Source organism: Pseudorca crassidens, chromosome 1 (assembly GCF_039906515.1).
Source record: "Pseudorca crassidens isolate mPseCra1 chromosome 1, mPseCra1.hap1, whole genome shotgun sequence".
In the NCBI taxonomy this organism is placed as follows: Eukaryota; Metazoa; Chordata; class Mammalia; order Artiodactyla; family Delphinidae; genus Pseudorca; species Pseudorca crassidens.
In genome coordinates this window covers 144,372,375-144,388,839 of record NC_090296.1, presented here as the reverse complement: position 1 = coordinate 144,388,839, position 16,465 = coordinate 144,372,375, and the positions used below count along the sequence as shown (strand labels likewise).

General features: G+C 44.0%; 1 protein-coding gene across 1 annotated transcript in view; it reads right to left on the bottom strand.

The window, feature by feature from the left end:
• ABHD2 (abhydrolase domain containing 2, acylglycerol lipase) overlaps positions 1-16,262 on the bottom strand; it is a 110,020-nt gene extending 93,758 nt beyond the window's left edge. The window contains exon 1 of the mRNA XM_067696458.1: positions 16,133-16,262. The gene's annotated coding sequence lies outside the window, so the exon portion shown is untranslated. The remainder of the gene's footprint in view (positions 1-16,132) is intronic.
• Positions 16,263-16,465: the final 203 nt, after the last annotated feature.

The following is a 16,465-nucleotide window of genomic DNA, read 5'->3' as shown; positions in this document are numbered from 1 at the left end:
CAACTACTGAGCCTGTGAGCCAAAACTACTGAAGCCCGCACGCCTAGAGCCCGTGCTCCGCAACAAGAGAAGCCATCACAATGAGAAGCCTGCGCACCGCAGCAAAGAGTGCCCCTGCTTGCTGGAACTACAGAAAGCCCACGTGCAGCAACAAAGGCCCAATGCAGCCAAAAATGAATAAATAAATTTAAAAAACCATACACTGCAATTAAAATCTGTAATATCAAAAGAAAATCCCAGTTTGCCTGAACCCAACAAACTCAAGTGCCCGGTTTACTGGAATTTTTAAGAGATAGATACAGCTGAAGAGAAGAGAATCTCCAGATTTATTCCACAGAAGAAACTTTCTGGGGCATGTGCTGGAATCTCACCAGCAAAAAAGCTTCCAGAAGGAGGAAACTGGGGATGGGGTGGGAGGCACGGCCCTTGGCTAAAAATCATTGACCCCATGGAACTCACTAAAACAGAGAAGAAAGTTTCACCTAGAGCTGCAAAACAAAGCACTTACAGCTACCTTCAGTTAATGAGAAAATAAAAATAATCAGCAGTCCCCATTCCTGAGCATTCTGGGGTGTCCCAAGGGCCCCAGAGCCAGAATGGCGCACAGTGCCGCTGGAAGCTGTAATGTGAGCATTACCAAGGGCAGCCCTTTATAATCCTGACACTTGCTTTTCACTGCACAGGCAGCAAGAAGTATATCTGTGAGGAGACCAGACCCACAGGTCAAGCCCCTCGCCCCTCCCCTAGGGAGAGACACTCCTGCCCACTCGCAAGGCCAGGGGCAGGGCTGATCTCCTCCACCCCCCCGCCTCTCTCAGTTCTGGGCTCTCTGATGATGAATTTTGCCAGTAGTGAGAACAGTAGCTCCCCTCAGGGCTCAGTCTAGAAAGCAGGAAAGGTTCTGGGCTTCCTGTCCTTCCGAGACTGAGAGAAGGTTCTAGGGGCAAGGGTATGCAGCGTGCATGGCATTTTAAGGCATGCTTTATTTCTGTTTTATATACCTCGGGCACTGTGACTAGAAAGAGTATCTCCTGCTAGCTTGGAGTAGTAAGCTTAAAGGTCACACGGATTCCACTGTGACAAGTGCCCAAGTCCTAGAAGACAAACTCTACCAGCTAAATACAGATACATATGAAGGACTGATTCACACTCACACCCTTAGGCTAAAAATGAAGGACACGATATTAATGCGAGATAGTCACCCTTCTGGGGCTGAACAAGCCAGCCCCAGTACTGGGCCTCCAGGGAGCCCCTACCCAGCCTCTGCCATCAGTCCTGCCGATTCTGAGAGCTAGACAGAGCCTCGTCCCCAACTTCTAGGTCACAACCCAAGTGGAAGGACCCAGACGTGCTGGATTCTGGATGTCAGAAGAGGGAGGGAATCCCATTTGTGTCTCCATACAACTTGCTTCCAATGGTATCTGGAATTATTCTCCCCTCTGAGTATGCTATGCTCTGTAGCTCTGGGCACATCACTTGCCCTCTCTGGGGATTTTGAAACTTACCCTAAGGGCCTGTGTGCTATAATCAAATGACAAAGATTATATTTTTCTCTTCCAGTTTTATTGAGATGTATTTGACATACAGCACGTATAAGTTTAAGGTGTACAGCCTAATGATTTGACTTACATCATGAAATTTATCACATAAGTTTAGTGAACATCCATCACCTCACACAGATACAAAATTAAAGAAATAGAAAAAAAAATCTTTTTCCTTGTGATGAGAACTCAGAATTTACTCTCTTAACAACTTTCATAAATAACAGACAGCAGTGTTCATTATATTTATCATGTTGTACATTACAACCCTAGTACTTTTTTATCTTATAACGAAGTTTGTACCTTTTGCCCACCTTCATCCAATTTCCCCTCCTCTCACTCCCTGCCTCTGGTAACCACAAATCTGATCTCTTTTTCTAAGTTTGTTTGTCTGTCCGTTTTTGAAGTAAAATTGACCTACAACACTATGTTGGTTCCTGTTACACAGCACAGTGATTCAATATTTCCATACTTTTCAAAATGATCACCACAAGTCTAGTTATACTATGTCACCATACAAGGATATTACATAGTTATTGACTATATTCCCCACATTGTACATTTCATACGGGTGACTCATTTATTTTGCAACTGGAAGTTTGTACTCTTATAATCTCCCTCACCTATTTTTTCCACCCTCTAGCAACCACATGTTTGTTCTCTGTATCTAACTTTGTTTCTGTTTTATGTTTGCTCATTTTTCTTATGTTTTGTATTTTTAGATTCCACAAATAAGTGAAATCATACAGTATTTGTCTTTGTCTGACTTATTTCACTTAGCATAATACCCTCTGGGTCCATCCATGCTGTTGCAAATGGCAAGATTTCATTCTTTATTATGGCTGAGTAATATTCCATATTATATATAGTATATATATATATATAGATAGATATATATAGATATATATATACACTACATCTTATTTATCCATTCATCTCTAGGTGGGCACTTAGGTTGCTTCCATATCTTGGCAGTTGTAAATAGTGCTGCAATGAACATAGGGGTGTATTTATCTTTTCTAATTAGTGTTTTTTTTTCCTTGGATATATACCCAGGAATGGAACTGCTGGATTACATGGTAGTTCTATTCATAATTTTATAATAATGAGGAACCTCCATACTGTTCTCCATAGTGGCTGTACCAATTTACATTCCCACCAACAGTGCACGAGGGCTCCCTTTTCTCCACACCCTCTCCAGCATTTGTTATGTGTTCTCTTTTTGATCACAGCCATTCTGACAGGTGTGAAGTGGTAGCTCATTGTCATTGTGATTTGCATTTCTCTGATGATAAGCAATGTTGAGCAACTTTTCATGTGCCTGTTGGCCATCTGTAGGTCTTCTTTGGGAAAAACGTCTATTCCGGGCCTCTGCCCATTTTTTAATCAGGTTCAAATGACAAAGGTTTTAGAGTCAGAGGACTTGTGTTTGAGCTTAGGTTGTGCCAAGTGACCTTGGATGAACTACCTAAATTTTGTGAAAGTTTCCTTTTTTTCTATAAAACGGGGTAGGGGAGGTTACCTTACAGACTATTGAGGGAAAGAAGCTGATGAAATTTTGTAGGTAAAAAAAACCTCTTTATAATTATAAAATACCCATACTCTCAAGATGAGGTTTGCAAAATGCTTTGAGCGTTTTAGAGGAAAACTGCCTTATTACATATTTCAAGATTATAAAAATGTCAGTTTTAAAGAAACAGCTAGGGAATTTTCAACACATGAAGGACATGGGAATTGGTCCCCAGGCAGTCTTGAGCTGGACTTCATCAGACCCTTCTACTGAGGACACTGAAAATCTAGAAAAATAAAAATTCAAAGGCTCTGAGATAGAAAGGGCAGCCCTCTGGGTTGATATATTTTGGGGTCTTAACTAAATAGATGGCTTTTCCAAGTAAAGAGACAGAATTAGGTTCACACCCTCGAAAGTTCTTGTCTCCTGGTCCATCCAGCGCAAACATCCCACTGCTGTTCTGGGCCTTTCCCCCTGTCCTCCCACTTTGGAAGCGAGCTTTCTTGGCTTACTTTAAAGCCTGAGGGCAAGTCCCCACCATTACTCCTAGTTGCTCAGCAGCCTTCCTCCTTTGGTTTTTGTCTAAATTTTGCCTGTATCAGGCAGGCATTTTCTCTGAGTCCATCTCCACCTCTGCTCAAGGCAGGTGAGCCGCGTATGGAGCAGAGACTCAGCCACGAGCTCACTGTACAGGAGGTCTTCCTCTGCCAGGCTTTCCCCACGCATATGTGATGCCAATCACGTTTCTTGGGAGGCAAGGAACTAGCCATCAAGGAAGATTTCCTTGGAAAGGAAGGAAATGCTTCTCCATCATCAGGAAAGTGATCCCATTTCCCCCAAATTGATTTACCTGTATAAGTTGGAGCACCCTCATGGATAAAGCAGTGGTTTGTAAAAGAAAAGGATAGACCTCCCCCTGCAAAAAAGTGTGTTAATACCACTGGGGGAGATATTTGCAAAACTACATCCTGCTTCTGACATTCCACCCTGCTCCCCACGGGTACCAAAGACACCAGCTTCATTCTAAGCTCTGTGGGGACAATGAAAGAAGTATAATACATGGCATCCAGGAAATAATTAGCAAACAGTGCAAATCCATGTATAATTCAGAATGAAATCCTGAAGTTCCAACTATAAATACTAGAGGAATTCAAACAAAGGAGGCAGAAAGAATGAGATGGGCTCAGATAGCTGGAGAACCATGGGAAGGGATGGAACAGAAGAAGAGAAAAAGGAGGGGTGGGTGCAGACCTCAAGCTAGCCTCACAGGCCAGCCAAGGATGCTGGGCAGCCAGGAGAGTGGCAGGCAGGGCAAGAGGGACAGGTTTGGGAGCAGTGGGAGTGAGTCACTGTGGAAGAAGCTTCAGGGTTTTTACTCCCGGGGGAATTCCAGACATCAACCTGGAAGATGGCACCTTGGTAGAGCCTACTGTGCTGGCCCAGTGGGCGACTGATGGGCCTCGTAAGTGTGAGAAGGCTTTGTTTGGCTGTGTGTAACCTGACCCGTGGGGTGTTGGACAAACATTGTCATTCACCACGTGAAAATCACCCCAAGCCGCCATGACAGCTAAGTAGTTTTCATACAATCTGCTCAACTATACAGGAGTCTTCATTTGAGGGCCATCCCCTCCAGAGCCTGAAAATCATCCTGTTTCCTCCCTTCACATTTTGCAAATACTCTTTCATAACTAGAAAATCAGCAAGCTTCATTTCCACATAAAAGTGATGATTCATATCCCTTTGATCTCTGTTGGGGATTCCGGTCTATGCCCTGCTAATTCAATCCTCAGTGTAAAATTGTATACTAGTTTAAATTTAGGGTGTGGAGCATGGGTGGGCACTCTGTAAATATTTATTGACTGATTGAGCCTGTGGGAAAGGCCCAACGCATCACCATTCTGATCCCTTGAGCAGAATTTTCTCATGAGGAAATTATTACATTAGGCTGAGAGGTAAGGGCCATTATGAGTAACTGCCATACTACCGTGGGTCAAGAGAAGAAGCTCAGTGTGACCTGGGCTGTCAGTAGCTTTTGGATATTTTAAAGAACATTTTGAAGTTCAGGCAAATAATTATCCACCGAAGTGAAAGTTTTCCACTTTTCATCACTCAGAGAAGCTCACGTCCAATGCCATATTTCTTTTCACCTTTTCCCCTGTTTATCTAAAGTTTCACAGAGTTATAAATCTACTTCAGAAACTGCTCACCAATAAAGAAAGAAAGAGAATTCAAAGCAAAAACAGGCTGTTCTATGTGGCAGAAGGAAGGAAAAATGCCCAAAGAGAAGGTAGGCAGAAAACTATCCATTGACTGTTGGCATTCAGATAAATACTGAAATACCATTAGAAGACTCATGATTTGTGCTTTTCACTCCAAAACATCCAGTGCAACAAAACTGTCTATGGCATTTTCCAACTGATGTGAGCTTATCTGATCCAGAAAATATAAATTTGAGTACAATTAATCCTAAGGTTAACCTAGATTGAGAGTTAGTGGAAATTAAAAAATAGGGATCCTTTTTAATATCTAAGAAAAATGGGAAAATCCTTCCTTAAATATCTGTGGTATCTGAAACAGGTTTATGTAAATAGGTCAGAACAAGTCTTGTTACAAAGATTTCTACCTCATTGAGAAGCTTCCTGTGGGTGTGCACGGATGGTGGGGTAGTAAGGCCACTCACAGTAGGGTGATGGGCTTTGGGGACAGATAGGTCTGGCCTGAATCACAACTCTACCACTTACTGGTTGTATGACTTTGGGCAAATTTCTTAACCTCTTTGCACCTCAGTTTCCTTACCTATTAAAACGGGGATGATAAAGAGTGCCTTATTATTAAAATGAAAATTTTAAATGCAAACACAATCTTTGGCAATGGTGTGTCCACCAGACATGGCAGAAGAGGGGCTCACTTTATCCAACAGGGCTAGAGGGTCCCAGGGCAGAGACCAAAGTCTGTGTCTTCAAGCCCAGTTAGTCCAGCTCCTGGACTTGCCTATGAGCGATCACTACCAACCCCAATTTAACCATCTTCTGCAGGTGATGAGTAGATCACGGATGTACTACAAGTTCCTGCATCCATTCCAGACCATTAGCTTATCTATCAGCCCCCCAGAGAAAATATTAAGTCTGTGAACCACAGGTTAGGGGTCAAACCCTCATCTTGGGAACCAGTAAGTGCTCTCTGGCTAATGCCAACTAACAAGTCACCATATTTTCAAAAGGAAGGAGCAGAACTAGACAAAAATAAAATTCCTATTTGTGTAGCTCAACAGTTTATCACAGGCTTGTGATTTAAATACATGACCTCAGTAATTCCTCAAACATGTCACAATGGCTTCCCTGGTGGCACAGTGGTGAAGAATCCACCTGCCAATGCAGGGAACACGGGTTCGAGCCCTGGTCCGATCCCATGTGACGGAGCAACTAAGCCATGCGCCACAACTACTGAGCCCATGTGCCTAGAGCCTGTGCTCTGCAACAAGAGAAGCCACCACAATGAGAAGCCCGCGCACTGCAATGAAGAGTGGCCCCCACTCGCCACAATTAGAGAAAGCCCACACGCAGCAACGAAGACCGAATGCAGCCAAAAGAAAAAAAAAAAGAAACATGTCACAAAGTGCATTGGTGTTGACATGGAAACCAATCTGTAATTTACTGTTTACAAAGTATGCCCTTAGACATTACCTCATTTGGTACTTATGACAGTTCTGTGAGTTATTATTAATGCCATGGAGGAGTCTGAGGCCTGGAGACCCACCCTGGGCCAGGTCTAGAAAAGGCTCTAGGAATACAGAGAAACAAGGCACCTGTCACACAGCTGGATGGATCCTGATACCTTTTGCCCCATTGACAGACGCTCTGCAAGTCCTCTCCCATCCAAAGAGAGCCTTAAAGAAATTTGCATTCCTCTCATAAACTCTTTGGTGGCAAAGTCAAGATTTCTCTTGCAATTTCAGTGTAACATCCAGCTTTCTACGGGGAGTCAATAAATAGACTGATGGGTGATATTAATGATAGACAGAGAGAAATGGTCTGTATTTTCTAAATTGGGAAAAATATCCTTGGCTATAATCTCCTTGGCATTTTCTATCATCTTACTATTTAGAAGGGCACATTTTTCAATGTCATTGACAAGAGTGAGTGAGCACTTTATTTATCTGATTGGAATAGAGAAGGGAATTGTAGCCAGGGTATATGGAATCTGAGAAGCTAAGTCTACGGTGTGAATACATTCCAGGCCACACAGGGAGCTAGCTAGCTGTGAGGGGCTGGGAGCTCAGCAAACATTCATGGACAACCACCTCTGGGCTAAGCATGGGCCAACGGTGGGGCAGAGGGTGTCCAGGCTTCAGGGGAGAGCCTGGATGGCAGAGGCCCAGCAGAGAGAGGGCTCAATAAATGTTGAAAGATTCCAGTGCAATCACATCATCCTGGGAATGATTGTGCTTCCCTCAATTTTTCAAAAGCAGTAATGTCATAATTGGATACTTGAGAAAAGTTAATAGGATGCCAAACAATACATATGGAGATTTGCTAAAATCCATCATTCCATGTTAAGCGAACAAAGCAAGGAACAGAACAACAAGCACAATATGTGGCCAGTTATAGAAAAAAGAAAGATACAGGATAGAGATATACATACATTTGCTGCGATATGCATAAAATACCTCTGAAAGAATATATAAGATACTAGTGACATTCATTGCTTTGGGGGAGGTTTTTTTTTTACTGTTTACTATGTCATAGCTTTTGACTCTTATACTGTGTGAGTGTATTACCTGTTCAAAAATAAATAAATAAATATGTCTACAGGGCAAATGACCCAGTTTCTCCAAAAAACTGCAGGGAAAAAAAGAAAAGGAAATGGACTTGTAGTTTAAAAGGGACATAAATGGCAGAGCCACCAACCACAGTGTGTGAACCTTAGTTGAATCCTGATTCAAAAATGTTAAACTGAAGAAAAGTACTTCTGACATTTTTAGACACTTAGAAATTTGAACGATGACTAGATAGCTGATGATATTAAAGAATTACTGTTAACTTTTTAAAGAGTAATAATAGTACTGTAGTTAGGTTTAATAAAGGAATCCCTATCTCTAAGAGATATCACAGAAATACATATAGATACAACTGTATGATATTTGGGATTTATTCAAAATTGATGTGAGCTGGGGCAGTGGCTGGTAAAGAGGAAACAGTGGTGTTGGGTACTCGGGAGTTCCCTATATGATTCTCTCTACTTCTGTATACCTTTAAAATCCCATAATAAAAGCTAATAAGTGAATGAATGATTATTTAGCCACAGTACAGTCTCAGTAGTCACTGAGGTTCAAGTTCACACCTGGCTTTCAGTTATGGTCAAATCTCCACTGTCCCTGGGCTGATGAGTTACTTGTGGTGAATAAGCTTCAGGCTGCTCCCAGGTATGGCCCTCCTGGTAAGTGTGTGGGTCATGTAAATATCAATAAGAAAACTTTATCACTAACTCCAAAATTAAACAAAAAGAATCAAAGACATTACTTTTGGAGGGCTCCCCTCCACTGGGACGGACACTTAGTGTGGACTGCACATACAAACAGGATCTCATTCAGGCGGCACGGCAATGATGCAAACTAACTCTTCATTTCGACTCAATGAATATTTCTAAAGTGTTCAACACATGGAAAGGAGCCATGCATGACACAAACATGACTGGAAACCTCAGTCATGAGGTTAGATTCCTACGCTGGGGTCTTTCAAACTCAGGTGCTAGTTGGCCCCCTCTACAGGAAAAAAACGGTCCCGCCGGATCCTCTGGGGACTTTTTATTCAAATCTTAAATTTAAATTGAATTACTTTTATTCGATTATTATTTCTTATATTATTTCTTAAAATGTACGAACATAAAACCAGACATAAAGTTTTCTTAGCACTTTTACAATTATGAGACTAAAACGAATGTACAAATAAATACAAATACAATTACCCAAACAGTATAATTCAGGTTAACTACACTAACGTAATGAGGCTGATGCCATTTCTCAGACCTGAAATCCCCAAGACAACGTCAGGTGCTCCCACCCGCTCCTGGGCAGGTTGTATGAGTACCAGGCGCAGTGTGGTGACTGTTCTCGCACCCCTTTCCTCTGCTGGGACCCCCGTTTCAGCCTTCCTTTGCACACTTGGCTTCACCTGATGCTAGCTCCTCTTCTTCACGCTAAGTCCATCTCTGTATTTTTCTCATAGCAGGTTAGCCTGGTTCTAACTCATCAGAAATTCACACACACCTAAGGGGCACTGAGGTGGTGTGTGCCTGGACCTGGATATAATTAGGTCATCCCCGTGATCCAGGACATGCTTTTAAAATATTTCCAGTTATCATTAACATGAAACCTAAAAGTCTGAGTGTTCTGAATTTAAGGAGAACTCAAAGAAACTCAAGAATATACCCTTGGCCTTGGACTGGGAAATACCCATAACACAGAAGGAATGTCGTGGTACTTACTTTTGCTGGAGGAGAGCAAAAGGTGCCATGGGGACTCAGGTGATAAGTCACATTATATCTCAGAAACAACGGGAGCCACCACCTGACACATTACATCAAGAATTTAAGGAGTGTAAGCAGACGCTTCAAAAGCCTGATGTGTAAACCCATCGCATCAAATGGCCTCATTCCAAGTTGTGGAGGTCCCACCCCAATTTCCCTCACTCCTCATTGTTAACAACTACAACAGGGCACTATATTATTGTGGGTTTTTTAGTACCTTTTTTTTTGGCCACGCCACGTGGCTTGTAGAATCTTAGTTCCGCGACCAGGGATCGAACCCAGGCCCTTGGCAGCGAAAGCGCGGAGCCCTAACCGCCGGACCGCCAGGGAAGTCCCAACATAGCACTTTAGACATGAACACATCCAGCCCCTGCTGAGTCTGAGAACAACTCCCACCAACAGCTCACATCAATCTAAGATGCTACAACTGCACTTCGACATTGTGTGGTCCATACCATCTAAAAAAAAAACACTGGGCACAAAACCACATCAAATGATGCCATGGCTAGGTTAGCTGGCTAAGTGAATGGCCTGGTTTCTCAGCAAAAGAACAGCTGGCACTGTTTAAGGAAACTGAAAAGTGGAACCCTCCTTGAATAGAATCCTCTACCTCAGACCCACTCAAACGCCACAATTCGATTTCCATGAGCTCGACCTTTTTATCAATCTAAATATGTTCTGTTTAGAAGGCTGTTCTTTATCCTCGGATACGGACCTTCCCACATTTTTGGGGTTAAAAAGTCTTTTCTTAAATGATGGCGATGATGGGAGATGACAGGGCTTTTTTAATGCCTTACTTGAAAAACTTAAAATTTGGCAATCCTATGTTGGACTTGCTGATTTGTTTTCTACTGCTCTCATTGACATGACTTAGTAAACAGTACACAAATACATGCCTGGAGTGACTCTGCAGAAATGGGGCAGATTTTTCAAAGCTTCTATCTCTTCTACCCCAGACGGACTGGGAAGAGGCTGACTGATAACATCACCTCCCTCTCCTCATATTACATAACACAGCATCTGTGGTACAACTGATTGATGACGTGGACACCCAGCAAGGAGCAAAGATCAGAAAGTAATTACTCTCAATAGACTGGCTGACTAACACCATAAAGATTCAATGCAATTCAACACTCTAAATTAGATTGGGAGGGAAATAAAAACAAGATGAAGATTAAGGCACATTTTTTTTATAGCTTATTCCCAGGAGGATTGTGTTCTATTTATTTTTTTAATATTTATTTATATTTTATTTGGCTGCATCGGGTCTTAGTTGTGGCATGCGGTATCTTTAGTTGCGGCATGCGGTATCTTTAGTTGCGGCATATGAACTCTTAGTTGCAGCATGCGGGCTCTAGTTCCCCGACCAGGGATCGAACCTGGGTCCCCTGCATTGGGAGCACAGAGCCTTAGCCACTAGACCAGCAGGGAAGTCCCAAGACACATTTTAAATAAAAGTGAGAAACAAAGCAACAGGCAACCACTGGGAGCCACAGAAGACCATGAGACCATGTTTAAACCAGCGTGGTTATCCAAAACATAAGGGCAGCCACAGAAAATTCAAATGTGAAGACCCCCTAAATTCTCTTCTTAGAATAGTGATCAGCAAAAGCTTAGCAAGGTCATGTGAGGCTCAGAGACCTTGGTCAAGTGATATGGAGAATGGGAAACACTCCTAAGGAGAGCAACAAATATCATATTCCCAAATGTTGTTTGGGAAAAATGCTTCACAGAGGCACAGGTGTGAGAGCTGGTTTTTCATGGGGTGAGAGAAAGGAAGGGGTGGGGCCCTTAACAAAGCTTTCCAGACAGGAAGTCCCGTCATGAAGGGCAGGGTTCCTCTCTGATGCCCAAGGGCGAGAACAAACAGAGCCGGGGCTGGGGTGCAGGAGACAGGATTTGACGTGGTAGAGATGCTGAAAGGTGTATCAGGAAGGCCGGGAGCTTTCACTGGAGACCAGAGAAAGCATAGCAAGCTTTCCCAGGCAATTCCAGCACATTCTGCCCAGAGGGCAGGTGAAGAGCCTGAGGGCCAGTGCTCCTCATTTTGTAATGTCCCCGCTCTCCCCTCATAGGATGACCTTCAGGAGAGGCCCTCCCCCTCATGCGGCCTCTTCTCAGGCTCAGAGCTGCAGGACAGAGAAGAAAAATATTTGCCCCCAAATAATCCACAAAATGCTTTAGGATCTCCATGTGAAGCTGTTGCCTAAATAAGACTGGTTCTTAGCAGCCTTAGAAACAGAATCGAATATCTAAAATAGATCACCTTCGTAAAAAATGAGGCTGAAGCTCTTTCCATACTGCGAAGAAACACTAAGTGAAAGAAGGCAAGGTTCCAAATAGCATGTATCGTTTGCTACCATTTGTGTTAAAGGGAAAGATAATCATAATGGATTTGCTAATAGATGTTATGAAATATCTCGGCTGTGCCTGGAACACCTCTGGAGGATGAAGAAATCAGTAACGCTGGTGCCTCTAAGGAATAAAACTAGGTGGTAGGAGTCTGGGGTGGAGAGAGATGTATTTACTACTTCACTTTTGCGCCTTTCGAATATTTTCTTTCATCATGTAAATGCATTACCTGTTAAAACAATTTTTAAAATTAAAAACACTGAAAATTTTAAAATGTAAAATAAAAACAAAATAGTCTTTCTGCAGCAAACCAAACACCCTTGTTAATCTGGACAGCTGTCTTCCTGGCACACACCAGATGCTCAGTTTGTTGAACTTAATGAAGCTCCATTCAAAGACAACAAAAGAAAATCAGAAACCAGGCAAACCCAAGGGTATCAGTGTTCCAATTCTCTAATAAGCTCTTTACCTGTCTGCTACTTAACTATCGCAAAAGATCGGAAAATGGGTCCTTGGGTCACAAGCCCTGCACCCAACTGGGTCCAGTGCGCAAGCTTCATGGGTAACAATAGGTCTGGTGGCCTGCCCACACCAGTCATTTTATAAATAGAAAATGTTTAATCCAAAAACATGATGCCTTGGAACCAAGACCACAAAAACAAACATGCAGATATGAAAATGATCCTGAAGGGAGATAATGTCAGCACCTGCAGGGTATCAATGCAGAAATAGCAGCATGAGGGTTAAAAACAACATGCACTGGCCAAAGAGGTTGGAACATGCAGAGCTGCTATAAAATCCTAATGCCAGAGAACATCAAGAGGCGGCCTGAACTCCTTGTGCTCTGCTCTAGGGACAGCGTAGCCCAAGATGAAACAGGAAGGCTTATACACCCCTTGCCCCAGTCACCTATGCTCTTAAATTGGTCAAAGAGTACTCAAAACCCACCCTGCAATGAAAACCGGAAAACTAAGCAGTAGGTTAGAGCAGAAATTCTGCCACGTGAATTCCATTATATTGGAAGACTCTCTCTCCTAGGGCTTTTCAAAGAGCCAGGTTTTAGGCAAAGAACAAGGCAGACTTCACCCCAGTCTTCCATAGGACCAAAGAAATTAGTTCGTGCTCTGGACAGGAGCTTGGAACAAGGGCAGCGGGGAACCACTACACTCTTCGTGGGCCCTGCCAGAGATTCCCAGGAGGAAGGCGGAAGTGGAAGAAGTAAGGAATAACAGCAAATAAGAAGCCCTTTCACCAAGACGTTATGAGAAAAGAGAACAAGAGAGTGAGAGAAAGGGGCCCTTATTAATACACAAAGAAACTAAAACAATTATTCTAAGATGGCTGAGTTCCAGAATGTCCTAAACAAAAAATCCAAACTCAGAATCAACCCTTAGGAAGGTGCCAATCGATAAATAGTTTGCTTCATTCTAGAAAACATGTAAAAACAGAGAAGGGAAAACCCAAAGTGACCAGATTCCTGCAAGAAATAAAGGTGACAGGTATCTTCTGATTAAAAGAGAATTGGATGGCGGACTGAGAGTAGATATTTATCAGAACCGTGAAGGTGATAAAGAGAATGAAGGTGAAAGTAGAAAAGAAAGGGAATTTCCCCAACTAGAACGAGAGAAAAGACCGTTCCGCTGCATGTCCCATCTGGTTTATTTCAAGCTCAAGAAAAGAACAGGAAAAATGCAGTAAAATTAGTGAAAGAGCTAGATTACCAGCAAGAATCAGTCATACACTTGTGTTTCTGCCAGGCAAGGCAGGCGTTGCTGGTGCACCCCCTGCTCCAGTGACTAAGTAACTTACTTCAATGCATTTGACACACGATCCCTGAACTTCCGAAAAGCACTTAATACAGTGGCTCATGAAATCTTCATCTAAAAATGTTCACCCATTTATAATCACGCTGCAGCACACTGACAACTGGGAAATAGGGCCAAACAGAGGGAATAGATATTTGGAAGGATGCCATGGAGATTGGTATCATCAGGGACTTGGTTTATCATTTTGAGGGATTTCCCCCACCCCCCTTTTAAAGAGAATCAGATTTGGAGTCTAAGAAGAGTGTAATTACAACGAGAGGACTAACAGAGAAAATGAATTACCTGATTCAATAAAAGACAAAAATAAGAAATGAAATGCGACGTGACTTGGAAAACCCCACAGACATATGTGCTAAATACAATGAAATCTGAAATATATTTAATGAACTGGGGGAGAGGAAGCAGGGGAAAAAATTAGCTCCTGATAGAAAATACTGGGTGGTAGGTATGAAGAAAAGCTGTATAAAAAGGCAACAGAAGATCGTATTTGGCAAATCTATAGTGCTTACTGTGTGCCACGCACTGTTCTAAATGCCTCAGATATAGTAATCTTCAAAACAACCTTCTAATCTAAGTACCTTATTATTCCTGTTTCATAGGTGAACAAACAGAGGCACAGAGAGGTTAAGTAACTTTCCCAAGGTTACAGCTAGTAAGAAGCAGGGCTAGGATTCAAATCCAGACACTCTGACCCCAAGATCTGTGCTCTTAACCTCTCTAGACTCCCCTAGAATTTCAACACAGAGAGCGAGATAAGTAGTCTAGGAGTGAAATACAAGTCATGCACTGGCTAGATCCAGGGTCAACAGATCATGGTTCTGTGATGACCAGTCAGTCCTGTGACCTCCCCAGGCCTTCGTTTCCTCACTCACCTGTGCATTGAGAAGACAGATTAGACAAGCTCTACCTAAGGTGTCTTCAGCTCTAAAATGCCGCAAGTTCATGCGACAATCAGCAGTATATGGACAGGTCTGCTTTCTGAAGGGTTATTCAAAGGTTAATTCATCCTAAAACAAGCAGCAAACTTGCTATTAAGGTTCTTCCTCTGCCTCCTGACCTTCAGAAGATTATTCCTCTTATTATATAATAATATATATAATTAAATATTATATATATTATATATATTACTCTAATAATAATAGATTATTCCTCTATTATGCCTCTATTCAGGCAAATGACAGAGGGTAGTGAAAGGGGTACTGCATGGTTTTTCTTTTGGACTCTACTTCGCGTGGTTGCAATAAAATGGCCCTCGAAAAGCTCTGGGCCAGATCACATTAACTCTGCCAAACCTACAGTCCCACCCAGGCACCTCTCAGGAGTCTGATTTTGGAGCCTGCCTTTGGATCTGGTTACTGGAATGCAGGTGAAACTGACACACTGGAGGTGAAGCAACCAAAGGAGAGGAATCAGGAAGACCAAAAGACGCACGCAGCCCACAGTAGTTCAAATTAAGGGTTTCATAATGGCTAAAGAAACCTTATCTTCTTGGTATGGTCCGTTCTCTTTGCTAACACCCACTCTTGAGAGTTGAGACCACAAGTTCATTGTGGATGAATTCAACACCCACTTTCAAACTAATGAGCCCCCAGCAGTATTCTTCTCAAGGTAGGCATTAAAGGTCAGAGTGCATCTGTGAATGGAGAAGGGCCTTACAGGTGGGTCATGCAGTCCTCCCTTGCGAGTCCCTTCTAAGCATCCCTGGCAGGTGGCTGTCACCTGGCCTCTGCCTGGTCACTTCCAAGGTCGCGGTGTTGGCTGCCTCGCCTAGCAGGGCCTGCGCTGCTGGACAGTTCTCACTGTGGGGAAAGACCACGAAGCGCCTAGAACAGTGCTTGGCACGTGGGCGAGCTAAATAAGTGTGCCTCCAAGTGGGTCAAAAGCTGCCTCCGTACAACTTGAACCCATCATTCCTGGGTGCCCCCTTGGAGCCCAGAAACGCAGAGGCCCCTCGGATATTCGGGGCTGTAATCAGGTCCCTCGGCCCTCTCCTTGCAGGTGCCGAACCCGGATCTCCATCACCAAGGCTGGAAGAGCCCCTCCCCAGACCCCAGAGGTCCCAAGAGTGCGCAGTGATGGAGGGATGGCCGGTAGGGAGGCCGCAGTCGGGGTTGTCCCCATCCTCGGTATCTGAGGCTGAAGGGGACAAAGGGCTTTCAGGAAGGCGTATCCCACCCGATGCGTTCCAGGCTGCCTCCCTCCCCGCCGGCCCTGGGGACCACCGCGGCGACAGGTGACAGGCCCCCCGAGGATCCGGGGCGCTCAGGCTGCGGCGCGATGGGCCGAGCCACGACAGGGACCGCGGGGCTCAGGGGTTTGGCCCGACTGACGGGGGGCTCAATCACGGCTTAGCGGAGCTCGCTCCGCCGTGGCTTTACCTGCTTGTGGTTGACTACTGCGGCCCAGTTCGCCCCCAGTCAGGTTCCCGCAGCTCAGCAGCTGCCGCCGGCGCTCATGGAAATGCAGCCGGAACCCCTGGCCAGTGCAGCTCCCGCCGCTACCGGCCCCGCCCAAGCAACTGCCGCCACGCCCCTGACGACCGCTTCTGCCACGCCCCTAGCCACGGAAACCCGCCCGTTCATTGGGCCGCCCAGCCGCTGCTCTACTAGCCCCGCACGTCCATTGTACCCTGAGGGTAGCCTATTGGTCAACGGAGCTGCTCCTCAGAGCGGAGGCGGAGCACTTAGCGAAGAGCTCCACGACAATTGGTT